Source organism: Neophocaena asiaeorientalis, unplaced genomic scaffold, assembly GCF_003031525.2.
Source record: "Neophocaena asiaeorientalis asiaeorientalis breed wild unplaced genomic scaffold, Neophocaena_asiaeorientalis_V1.1 scaffold342, whole genome shotgun sequence".
In the NCBI taxonomy this organism is placed as follows: Eukaryota; Metazoa; Chordata; class Mammalia; order Artiodactyla; family Phocoenidae; genus Neophocaena; species Neophocaena asiaeorientalis.
The window spans coordinates 4,377,099-4,382,614 of NW_020174037.1; positions in this window are offsets into that span (position 1 = coordinate 4,377,099).

Below are 5,516 nucleotides of genomic sequence, written 5' to 3' on the forward strand. Positions count from 1 at the left end.
AAAAAAAAAAAAAAAAAAAGTGAAAACAAATGACAAACTGGGAAAAATTATAACTCAACTGATAAGGGATTAATGCCTTTTTATGCAACATTCCTACAGATGAATCAGAAAAAGATTAATTCACAGGAGTTCGCACATAACTATACATGAAAAGCTATTCCACTCATTTATGAAACAAAAATTTAAACAACAGTGAAGGTATCTTTTCCCCCGTTAGAATTGCAAAATAATGAGAATTTAAACCAACATATTTTTCTGTATCTATATTAACTAATACTGAGACCTGAATATTTTTCCATCGTTATGCTAAACAACACTGAGAACAAGCAAAAATAATTCAGCTTTTTGTTCCAGGAAATGCTTTACTCCTGGAAGATTAAAGTGCAAAACAACTAAAATTATTTACTCATCAGGATTAATAATTGCTTATCAACACTTTAAGATCTTTGCTTATCAAGGCTTGCTTCAAGATCTTTGCTTTGTTTCATGCACTGATCCAAACCTATTATGCCATAAACTCTAAACCATCCCAATCAATTACCTTCCTTGCAAGACCTCTTTAAAATCATCTGGCCAAGTTTACTCCTTCCTTGATACTTTCTCTCAGCCTTAGAGGTAGTAGCTGCTCCCTACAGTTTCTATTCTGATATTCCTTAGAGTTCTCTTACTCTTTTTATTTGTTCATCACCTTTTACTAGTTGATAATTCTTTATAATAAATTTGTTCAAATTGCTAGTGTGATTTAAGCTCCTGACTGTACCCTGACTGACATACCTACCAACCATGCATGTGAAGGCCTGTATTCAGTTGTTATGTTGCCCCAACCAATTACCCACAATGTAGTAACAAAACAAAACAAATGTATTATCTTACAGGTTCTGTGAACCAATATCCACCCATTGCCCAAGTGCTGAGAACCATTCCCAGCTTCTAGAGGCTACTACGTTCCCTAACTTGTGGCCCCCTTCCTACATCTTCAAAGCCAGCAATGAAAAACTGAGCCCTTCCCTTTGTTATTTTTTTAATGTCTTTATTGGAGTATAATTGCTTTACAATAGTGTGTTAGTTTCTGCTGTATAACAAAGTGAATCAGCTATACATATACATACATCCCGATATCTCCTCCCTCTTGCATCTCCCTCCCACCCTCCCTATCCCACCCCTCTAGGTGGACACAAAGCACCGAGCTGAACTCCCTGTGCTATGTAGCTGCTTCCCACTAGCTATCTGTTTTACATTTCGTAGTGTATATATGTCCATGCCACTCTCTCACTTCATCCCAGCTTACCCTTTCCCCTCCCCGTGTCCTCAAGTCCATTCCCTATGTCTGAGTCTTTATTCCTGTCCTGCCCCTAGATTCTTCAGAACCCTTTTTTTTTTTTAGATTCCATATATATGTGTTAGCATACAGTATTTCTTTTATTCTTTCTGACTTACTTTACTCTGTATGCCAGACTCTAGGTCCATCCACCTAACTACAAATAACTCAATTTCATTTCTTTTTATGGCTGAGTAATCCATTGTATATATGTGCCACATCTTCTTTATCCATTCATCTGTCAGAGGACACTTAGGTTGCTTCCATGTCCTGACTATTGTAAATAGCACTGCAATGAACATTGTGGTACATGACTGTTTTTGAATTATGGTTTTCTCAGGGTATATGCCCAGGAGTGGGATTGCTGGGTTGTATGGTAGTTCTATTTTTAGTTTTTTGAGGAACCTCTATACTGTTCTCCATAGTGGCTGTATCAATTTACATTCCCACCAACAGTGCAAGAGTGTTCCCTTTTCTCCACAACCTCTCCAGCATTTATTGTTCGTAGATTTTTTGATGATGGCCATTCTGACCAGTGTGAAGTGATACCTCATTGCAGTTTTGATTTGCATTTCTCTAATGATTAGTAATGTTGAGCATCATTTCAGGTATTTGTTGGCAATCTGTATATCTTCTTTGGAGAAATGTCTATTTAGGTCTTCTGCCCATTTTTGGATTGGGTTGTTTGTTTTTTTGATACAAGCTGCATGAGTTGCTTATATATTTTGGAGATTAATCCTTTGTCAGTTGCTTCATTTGCAAATATTTTCTCCCATTCTGAGGGTTTTCTTTTTGTTTGGTTTATGGTTTCCTTTGCTGTGCAAAAGCTTTTAAGTTTCATTAGGTCCCATTTGTTTATTTTTCTTTTTATTTCCATTTCTCTATGAGGTGGGTCAAAAAGGATCTTGCTGTGATTTATGTCATGGAGTGTTCTGCCTATGTTTTCCTCTAAGAGTTTTACAGTGTCTGGCCTTACATTTAGATCTTTAATCCATTTTGAGTTTATTTTTGTGTAGGGTGTTAGGGAGTGTTCTAATTTCCTTCTTTTACATGTCGCTGTCCAGTTTTCCCAGCACCACTCATTGAAGAGGCTGTCTTTTCTCCATTGTATATTCTTGCCTCCTTTATCAAAAATAAGGTGACCATATGTGTGTGGGTTTATCTCTGGGCTTTCTATCCTGTTCCTTTGATCTATATTTCTGTTTTTGTGCCAGTACCGTACTGTCTTGATTACTGTAGCTTTGTAGTATAGTCTGAAGTCCAGGAGCCTGATTCCTCCAGCTCCGTTTTTCTTTCTCAAGATTGTTTTGGCTATTCAGGGTCTTTTGTGTTTCCATACAATTGTGCAATTTTTTGTTCTAGTTCTGTGAAAAATGCCATTGGTAGTTTGATAGGGATTGCATTGAATCTGTAGATTGCTTTGGGTAGTATAGTCACAATGTTGGTTCTTCCAATCCAAGAACATGGCATATCTCTCCATCTATTTGTATCATCTTTAATTTCTTTCATCAGTGTCTTACAGTTTTCTGCATACAGGTCTTTTGTCTCCTTAGGTAGGTTTATTCCTAGATATTTTATTCTTTTTGTTGCAGTGATAAATGGGAGTGTTTCCTTAATTTCTCTTTCAGATTTTTCATCATTAGTGTGTAGGAATGCCAGAGATTTCTGTGCATTAATTTTGTATCCTGCTACTTTACCAAGTTCATTGACTATCTCTAGTAGTTCTCTGGTAGCGTCTTCAGGATTCTCTGTGTATAGTATCATGTCATCTGCCAACAATGACAGTTTTACTTCTTCTTTTCCGATTTGTATTCCTTTTATTTCTTTTTCTTCTCTGATTGCTGTGGCTAAAACTTCCAAAACTATGTTGAATAAGAATGGCGAGTGTGGACAACCTTGTCTTGTTCCTGATCTTAGTGGAAATGCTTTCAGTTTTTCACTGTTGAGAATGATGTTGGCTGTGGGTTTGTCATATATGGCCTTTATTATGTTGAGTTAAGTTCCCTCTATGTCTACTTTCTGGAGGGTTTTTAATCATAAATCGGTGTTGAATTTTGTTGAAAGCTTTTTCTCCATCTATTGAGATGATCATATGGTTTTTCTCCTTCAGTTTGTTAATATGGTTTATCACAATGATTGATTTGCATATGTTGAAGAATCCTTGAATTCCTGGGATAAACCCCATTTTATCATGGGGTATGATCCTTTTAATGTGCTGTTGGATTCTGTTTGCTAGTATTTTGTTGAGGATTTTTGCATCTATGTTTATCAGCGATATTGGCCTCTAGTTTTTTTTTTTTGTGGCATCTTTGTCTGGTTTTGCTATCAGGGGGATTGTTGCCTTGTAGAATGAGTTTGGAAGTGTTCCTCCCTCTGCTATATTTTGGAAGAGTTTGAGAAGGATAGGTGTTAGCTCTTCTCTAAATATTTGATAGAATTCACCTGTGAATCCATGTGATCCTGGAGCCCACTCTTTTCTTTCTTCCTCCATCCTATCTCTCTGACCCAACAGGGAAAGGTTCTCCATTTTAATGACTCTGTGATTAGATAGGGCCCACACAGATAGTCCAGGATAATCTCCCCATGTCTAATCACATATGTAAATCCCTTTTTTGCCATGTAAGATAACATTCACAGATTCCTGGAGTCAGGGTGTGTACATCTTTGGTGCAACATTATTCTGTCTCCCAAAACCTTCAAAAAGACTGCTGTTATTAATCTTTTGAATCACTGACTCATCTCCCTAAAAGACCACTAGGAAAACTTGTTGATCAAGTGAAGTTATTAGACATAGTACAATAAGGGATCAACAGATTGAATGTATTATCACACCCAAAATTGAACACAGCTCCCCATCTCAAAACCAACTTTTCTTTTAGTGTTCCTTACCTTAGCACCAATAAACAGCCATTGCCCAGATCAGAAATCTCTATGTATCCCCATATCCTGCACTCTTTTCTCCTCTCCCACTGCTACTACCCTCATGCAGGTAGTCATCTCTTATATGAATTACTTTGACAGCCTCCTGCTTCCAATGATCTCCCTGTCACCAGACTTCTTTTCCTAGAATTCATTCACATTACAACCAGAGGGTTTGTATTACTTAGCTCAGGCTGCTATAACAAAATATCATAGACTGGGCGGCTGAAACAACAGAAATTTCTCAGAGTTGTCGAGATAGGAAGTAGAAGTTTGAGGGGCCAGCGTGGTCAGTTTCTGGTGAGGCATCTCTTCCTGGCTTATAGAAGGCCACCTTCTTGCTGTGTTCCCACATGACAGGGAGAGAGTGTAAGAACAAGCTCTCTGGTGTCTCTTCTTATAAGGGTACTAATCCTATCATGAAGGCCCACTCTCATTACCTCATCTAAACCTATCTACCTCCCAAAGGACCCGTCTCCAAACTGGGAGTTAGGGCTTTAATATATGAATTTGAGGGAGGGACATAATTTAGTCCACAGTACAGCTTTTTCCCAAAGCAAATATCTTGCTTAAAATCTTTCTATGGTTCCCCTGTGCTTTTAAAATAAAGTCCAATTAGCTTGACTTTCAAGATCCTGCATCATCTGTCTCTATCTACCTCTCCTACCCCATCTTACACGACTCCCTCACATACTCCACTCATACTGAACATCTTTGGTTCTTAGCATGTATTGCATTCTCTCTTGCCTCTGAGCCTCTGTTTTTGTTGTTCCCCTCTATTTTGACTAACTACAACTCTTCTGATCCTCCAGGAAGCCTTCTCTCACCCAGCCTGGGCCCTCCAGGTATAGGGCTGATGCTCCTCCAAGGTCCTCCCATTGCATCCTGTACTTCTACTTACCCCACTCTCTGTTACTTCTCTGTCTTTCCTGTTAAGCTGTAAACTCGAAGAGAGGAAGTATTATGTTTTGTTCAACACTACACCCCAAGTGCCTAGCTCATTACCTGGCATATGATAGCATATAATACATGTTTGTGTGTTTAGATGAATGTTTGGATGAATGGATGGATATATGGATGAATGGACAGACAAATGGACAAACAGATGGATGGATGGATAAATGTGTTTCATTTGTGGTGACTGTTGGGCATCCACGTGAAGCCATTCAGTAAATAGATACGTGGGTATGGAGTTCAGGAGAGAGGTCTGGACTGGAGAAGCCAAGTTCAGCCAAGCACATATCAGCATCTTTCTCCTTGGAAAAGTACACTTTGTAAA